Genomic DNA, 7,890 nt, shown 5'->3' on the forward strand with positions numbered 1-7,890 from the left:
ATGGATTGAATAATCCGTTTCAGAGTCCAAATCAAGTTGTGCAGTTCTACCGGAGCACAAACTTCTTTCTCCAGCTCCAACCACCGTTTAAGACTCGGGTCTGTGTGCCATTGTGAGATTTGACATAATTGGGCCGCCTTGTAATAGGATAACAAGCAAGGTACCGCTAGCCCCCCCCCCCCCCCCCCAATGTTGGTCTAATAGTTTCATTTTGATGGAAGATTTAAGGGATAACATAACATGTCGGTCTGCTTGTGTAAAACAAATAATATTACTTGACAAATAAATTGGTCTTAATATACTAATATTATTTTCTTGTGAAGTATTGGCAATACAGTATATAAAAAGGTGCTGTATAGAATTTAAGGTACAGGGAGATAAAAGGGCTCCTCACGGAGCTTACAAAGGGATTTGGACTAGGTTCAACCACTTCAAAGGCTGTGTTCTTAACAAATAAGCTACCGCTTTACCACTAATTAGGTTTACTGATTATTCTCTACATCTTTACCTAAGCAAATTAACTGCATCTCTAGTGCCCTGAAGCATCTTATCTACTACTTTTTAATCCAATTTTGTACGGTCATGACAGGTTCTATTAACTTAAAATAGATTGGAATAATTTATACTTAAAAGATTTTTTTTTTTTTTTTTAAATTAAGTAAATATTGTTTAACAGTTAAAGCCTTAATCCAGTGGTTCCCAATCTTTTAAAAACAGACCTCAAATGCAAGGTGGCCACAATTTGGATATTAGGCTCTTAAAAATCCAAACTAAAAACAATAAGGTGTCATACTGTATAATGGAAAATATTTGGGTTTTCATGCAGGAAACAGTCTTTTCCATTTGCCACTTTCCCTGCCCTGTGTCTTTTTATTACCATCTTTGGCCACCCTCTAACCTCCCATATGGGATATATTGCGTTTATTGCCATACAAGTCACTGCAGGATAGCAGTGCGATAACCTTATTGAAGGTTAGTGAATCCTGGTTGACCAGAGGGACGTACCCTGGGAGAACTCTGAGACACCATTTTAAGTACCCTGGTCCCCCCCCCCCCCATGTGCTCTAGTCCCATTAAAGCTGTTCTAAAAAGATTTCCTTTTACAAAAACCATCACAACTTTTTCACTGTCAATTGGTCTAGTAGCTTTGAATCTCACTGAAACTGTGATTTAAAATAATGTTCAATGCCTCTATCATATCTGTATTGAGGAATTTCTTAAATTCTTTATAATAAATAAATAAATAAATAAAACACTATCCCAAATCACTCTTAGGCAGGTATTAAGGTCCCTGTGTGGTCGCGTGAGACCGAGCGCGCCATCCTGCAGCCCAAGATATTTGTGAACTTGGCTGCAGGAGATCGTAGACGCGTAGCAGAAGCGTCACGAAGCTGGTTCGCCCTCATTGGCTGAACCAGCTCACGTGCGCCGACGTCACGCGGCAGCCGCCTGAAAATACTACATTTGTTGTATTTTCAATACGCAGCCGCATCAGCGCGCCTCTCCGCCTGTAGGTGCACAGGCACGGGGGTAGCTCCCATAAGAAAATACAGCAGAGTGCTTGCCGGCACCATAATCCCAGCCTTAGTCACTACATTTGGACATTATCCTTATATCAGCTCCTTAAAAAAAAAGCCATGTACAATATATCTCTACACCTAGATGTGCTATTGGAGTTAGGTTTTTGTACCTTTAATTGAAAAGCTTTTATGCATATCTTCGCTAAAAACTATATACAAATGGTTAAGGTGTTGCATTATAAAGTGTTGACATTTTAATGCAGATGCAGCACAGTGAGAATCGTTTTAATGTATTTGCAGTCAGTTGCTTGCCATTCAAAGTAGGTACAAAATGTGTGAACATTCGAAAGGCTTTCTCCTGCTGTATAGGTTAATAGAAGCCATGAGGGATTTCCCTAATGGGTACATTGCATATTAACTTGCACTGTGTAGATGTGTATTAGCAGTTAGACTAAATGACATTCTTTCCTGCTGGTCCCTATGAATTTTAAAGCTCGGGTTGGTCTATAATTAGGACTTTAGCATTAAAAAAAATAAAAAAAAAATAGATTAAGGCAGGGGTGCGCAAGACTTTTTTTTCCCCGGAGGGACGCGGCATTTACAGAGGCCCCGCGCTGAGAGCGCGAGGCCTCCAATTCACTTACCCGGCTTCAGTCCACGTGACCCCATGGAAACACGGCGACATTTGACGCCCACTGCCATGGAGACGCTGCGTCAAATGACGGGGCGGGTCACGTAACCCTGCGGCATCATTTTACGCTGTATGAGGGCGCAACATCAGAAGAAGCCAGGCAGGGGGGCGCAGCGCAGGAAGTTAGCGCTCCCCTGGATTTAGGGACCAAATGCCGCTGTTTTGCTCAATGGGACAAGTCTAGAACTTCACTTGTCTACAGTGTCAATATTATATTATTTTATAAACGTCAGGAATGGATGGAAGACATGATGTACAATATATTATATATAGCACAGCTCAGTTAGTTACGTGTAGCACGTATACTGAAGTTGGAGTGTAACATTCATTACCATTTTGAAGGCTCCTTTATAATCAAGGTAACTATATTGTCATTCAAAAACTTGGAACTAAAGCTTAACCTCAAAACAGCTAAACAACAAGTAGAGAATAAAATACATACTTTATTATGTTATATTATGATTAAAAGTATATTTCAAAACCCTCCCAGTCCCAGTCCCGCTAGTAGAACTTCGGAATATGCAGGCGCATATCCTCCACTTTATATGGAGGCAGCGCAGACCAAGGGTGCCGAGATCGGTGCTGCTGGCTTCGAGGACGAAAGGGGGTTTGGGGGTCCCGGATGTGGTCAGATATTACCAGGCGGCCCAGCTGAGGCAGGCAGTGGTCTGGAATAATCCCTCGACCTCCAACTGCTAGTTGGAGATAGAAACCCACCACGCGGCCCCCACCCCCCTCCCGGCCTTACTATGGTCTCAGGCTCACAAAGAAAGGAGGCCCCTGAGATTTGAGCTTGGGGCGATGAAGTGCACATGGTCTACTTGGACTAAAACCAAAGGGAAACATGGCCTAGCTTCATCCCCCTCACAACTCACCCCCATCTTCGGGAACCCGGACTTCCCACCCGGGTGCTCCCGTACCCAATTTGGTCAATATAGGGACCTAAACATCAGAGTGGTTGCGGATCTGCTGGAAGGCGATGAGGTTCTGTCCTTCCAAGAACTCAAAAATAAATTCTCCTCCCCGGACATCCCCATCTTCAAATACCTGCAGATAAGGCACTTCCTGCGAGCCCTAACTCCAAACCATAAATTCCCAGCATGCACCAGATTCGAAACCCTCTGCCTAAAGGGGGAATACCAGAGAGGATTAATCTCGGAAATCTATAGAACAATAGAGGCCTCCCACCCCCCACCCTCGCAAACATATATGCAAAAATGGAGCGCGGACTTAAACGTCCCAATAGATATGGAGGACTGGGAGGATATCTGGGAAGCTGCCACCAAAACGTCAATCTGCTCAATCACCAAAGAAAATATATATAAAATCCTATTCCAATGGTACCTGACCCCGAGTAGACTGAGCCAGATCTTCCCAGGCACCATAGATGTGTGCTGGAGAGGATGTGGTCAAAGGGGGGACATGCCTCATATTTGGTGGGCATGCCCAGAGATCCAGAGGTTCTGGACTAGGATCCAGAGTCTCTTGATCGAAACCCTAGGACTGGAGGTCCCCCTGGACCTCCTGACATACGTGCTGGGAAGACCAATTGAAGACCTCCCCGCCCCAGAGGCCAGACTGACCTCGGCGATCCTAATGGCCGCTAGATGCTGTATCGCGGCGGCCGGGAAACAAATAAAAGCCCCCTCCAGAAGAACAGTAATAAAGAGAATAGATACGGTCATGACCATGGAGAGACTGACAGCCATGCTGAAGCAGAAAATGCCTCAGTTTTATAAAACCTGGGAACCCTGGCCGGGCTCAGGTGCTCCATCCCTACTACAAGCACTGGTCCAGCTATGATTTCGCTTGGGCTAGGGGGGGCTGGGAGCCCCACCCACTCCAGCCCCCGCTCCCTCTCTCTCCCCCCCCCCCTCCTCATCCCCATGTCGTTCCCAACTATCCACTCGTCCCTCGTTGTCCCCCATCTTTTCACTACTAAAATAGGAAGAAAAAAAAAAGGTTAATTGAGTGTCTCAAAGTACTTCACTGTCATGTGCCTATGACCTATAATCATTTACTATGCTGTGATGGTGGTTTGAATTTTCTACATGTACTGTATGTACCTTGCAAGATGCCAATAAAGGCAAAAAAAAAAAAGGTATATTTCAATATATAAATCTATGTTAATATATAGAAGTGCGAGATACACACACACACACACCAAAATCAGTCCTACAACGAGAAACAGTTCTGGTCACAGTTGAAACACAAACTTTCAAAATATCAGTATGTTAATGTTGCCAGTGCATTGGCTGTGTGAGATGGTCTTAAACTATTTCCAGTATTAGAGAAGATCCAATCAGGAACAACCGGTGCACAGCCGAAAAATGGACGACGTCAGGACGTAGTGACCAAGAAAATAGTTTAAAGAAAAGAAAAAAAAACATATCAAAGGTAAAGCACTCCAAGTGTGAAACGCATTAGAGAAGTGGTGCTGGCAAATCCTCTGTTTTTTATTGATTAAATAAACTATTTTCTTGGTCACTACGTCCTGACGTTGCTCCATTTTTCGGCAGTGCACTGGTTGTTCCCGATTGGATCTTCTCTGTTACTCATCTTTGCCTGGGAGCACGCCTGACAGGTGTCATCAACAGCGGACCGTGAGTAACTTTAAACTCACAGTATTGTGCCCTTATGTAAGCCAGTTGAACGTCAGTGCGCTTTATTTACCCTGATTCCGAGCGGTTTGAGCGCTGGTTGTTCCACTGCCTGCAGGACGCTCTTATCAGTCTTTCCCCCCTCCTTCATGAGCGGGGTCAGAGCGTATTGCATATCTATATACATACCACGGTTCCGCAAAGATTGAAAAATATATGAATCCTGTTTATACACCTAAGACCGATCTAATTATTGCTCAATCAGCATTAATTGTGTAGTCATTTGAGCACCGGACTTTGGGTTTTCACCCATCCTCACCAACCCATTTCTAGTATTAGAGTATCTGCTGGTGCAAGAGCAATGCTATAAGAATAGGAAGTTACCCTCTCCTGCTCCATTCACATTGTCACACAGGAGGACATACTGTACATCAGTCATAAGCACTAATTGATAAAGGGGGACAAATGTAGTTGAAATGTCCATTTCCTTAAAAGGCAGCATTCCAAGTGGCAGTATGTTTATTTGTTAAATGTACGATTGAAGCAGGGTGTCTCCGGAGCTGAACCCCATTAATTTCAGGTCTAAGAACCCCCTGCTTCTGAAGATACTTATCTCTGAAGAAGGTGCTGTAACCACTCTGGTTGAGCTAGAGGCGCATTAAAGTTTAAAGCTCCGAGTCATATGGGTCATTAGGAATCCGCACTAATAAACGTTACGGCTTCCTGTTGGCCCGCAAGACGCAAAATCTTTGAACAGTGGCTATTACTTGATCCCTGGCAAACGAGGAAAGCTACTGGCACCTAATTCAGAGGCAAGTATCTCCGGAAGCACGGGGTCCCCAAAGCTGAAATTAACAGGGTTCAGCTCCGTAGACCCCCTGCTTTAATCGCGCGCGCACGTGTGTGTGTGTGTGTGTGTGTGTATATATATATATATATTTTTTTTTTTTTAATGTAAACATTTGCAGGCTTGGATTGCCTTTTTAAACATCTCAAAGGCAGTCATGCCACCTTTGGGTTGCAACTCTAGCAATATATTTCTGGTATCCATCGCTGCTCTAATTGGAAATAAACAACAACTTGTGAACTCGAGATCAGAGATTGACGACTTTTTCTAATGAACCACCATAAAACAAACTTCCAGAATTTCCCATATCACTATTTTCCCCGTACACTTGTATTGTGCCATTATTAGCAAAGCATTATTGAAAGTATAGCTCTAAATTCAGTTTGTAAATATAACAGCTTTCCCTATGGTTTCTGGACTCCTCCATCTCCATGTACCAACCCGATGCATTGAGAAGTGCTGTCTAGGTCAGGACTTCCCAAACCTTTCAAAAGCAGCAGCTTATCCTGGTCGCCATTTTATAGTTTGCATCTTATCTTTCTACTTACTATACAAGATCTCTTCTTGCCCTATCCAACTTTGTTTTTATTTTTACATCTGATGCTTCATTTAAAATATGTGTTTAAAAATATTATGTGTCCAGTAGGTTAAAATGTTGCTCTCCCCAAAACCCATCAAAATCAAAACCTCAGAAGCCAAGGATTAAAAAATAAATAAGTCATGCTTTTAACACTGCAAAAAAAATAAAGTATTAGAAATAAAATAGGACGTGCTCAGGGTGCAAGATACTAACATGACAGGAGTTAAACTCACACCAGCTTCTGGGTGGGAGGGGTTACTGCTTTGAACTGGTTCCCCAAAAAGCAACTGTTTTAGGACACCCTCTCTATAGTCAGTGACAGATTAAAAGGTTGGGGGTGAGGAGGAGCAAACAACCTGATTTAAAAGAACATGGATCCCGCCTGGTGGCAGATATAACTTTGGTTATTGATACAGGGAAGCTGCTTTCTGTCACATTAACCATCTCTCTGCCAATTAGGGACCTGCCTAGCATTCTGTTACATTAACCCTTCCTCTGTCAGGGGGCCAACACAATGCGTTGCGGTCCCATCTGGCAGTGAAAGAGTTAACCACGTTTCCTTGTCACTCATCGTTTTCTCTGCCACTTGAGTTACACCTGTCACTCTCCCCTAGCACACTCCCTGCCAACCAGGCAATACAAAGAGGCTCAATGCACACAGATTGTGCCCCCCAAACAGAGGCTGATGAGCAGCCCCCTCCTGTAAGAAAGCCCAGTGACTAACCTGCTCTCAGTTATAATTATACGGGGGGCAGGGGGCTGACAGGGGAGAAAGGGTGGTGGCTGACAGGGGGGGGCTGACAGAACACACTCAGTGCTGAGTGACCCTGTGCACGGTATGTCGCTCTCTACCTGTCCCCACGTCCACAGCAGCTGGTGACAGGGCGTCTCCGGGCCTCCGCAGCCCTCCCCGGACAGGCGCACGAACCTGGGGAGAAACGGACTGGGACTCAACCACTTCAGGGACCCCGCTCTTGCCCGGTAGCTGCGGTGAGACTCCCGGTGTAACCGCCACCTCCTCGTACTGACCAGCTCTGCGGAGCAGGGTAGAAACAAACTGCGGAGGGAGGAATAGGAAACTACAACTCCCAGCACCCTCTGCGACGCCTCCAAAAAAAAACATTCAATGTTCTCTAAACTTTATTGAGTACGGACAGCAGCCAGAGGAGCCTGCTTTTATCAGAGCTGGTTTGTGAAATAAGGCAACTATACTTCCACATTCAGTACTCAGAAACTCAGTACTAGATCTGAAATGTTTTGAGACAGACGCCAAATTGCACTTAAAAAAATTACAACGCCTTATTTCGTTTTTCTCTGTTTAATATACATATTGGTACATGCATGTAATTAATGGAATGCAACACCATCCTTTTCTATTGAGGAGTAAACTATTTTGATATATCCCTTAAAAAAAAATGAAGTTGCAATTTAATATCGGGCTTAAAAACCATTGACGCTATTTACCCGCAAACCGGATAAATACGGGACTTGCTCAGCCTCACTTAACTGGCAGCAGGATAAATAAGGGATTTCTTCAGGCTTATTTATCCAGTAATCGACGAAGAATAGCAGGTGCGCAAATCTCATCAGGACATAGAGGGGATAAATAAAGACACCAAAATAGTGCAATATTGTCAAACACAACAATGCAG

The 7,890-nt window shown here is 44.0% G+C and overlaps 1 protein-coding gene across 3 annotated transcripts in view; it reads right to left on the minus strand.

Annotated features, from left to right (window-relative positions):
• The window catches only part of MICU1 (mitochondrial calcium uptake 1), a 170,132-nt gene extending 162,789 nt beyond the window's left edge, over nucleotides 1-7,343 (minus strand). The window contains exon 1 of one of the 3 annotated variants that reach the window (XM_075610785.1): nucleotides 7,091-7,343. The gene's annotated coding sequence lies outside the window, so the exon portion shown is untranslated. The remainder of the gene's footprint in view (nucleotides 1-7,090) is intronic. The other 2 variants (XM_075610784.1, XM_075610783.1) reach the window with 2 other exon arrangements.
• Nucleotides 7,344-7,890: the final 547 nt, after the last annotated feature.

The sequence above is a fragment of the Ascaphus truei genome, chromosome 8 (assembly GCF_040206685.1).
Source record: "Ascaphus truei isolate aAscTru1 chromosome 8, aAscTru1.hap1, whole genome shotgun sequence".
Lineage (NCBI taxonomy): Eukaryota > Metazoa > Chordata > Amphibia > Anura > Ascaphidae > Ascaphus > Ascaphus truei.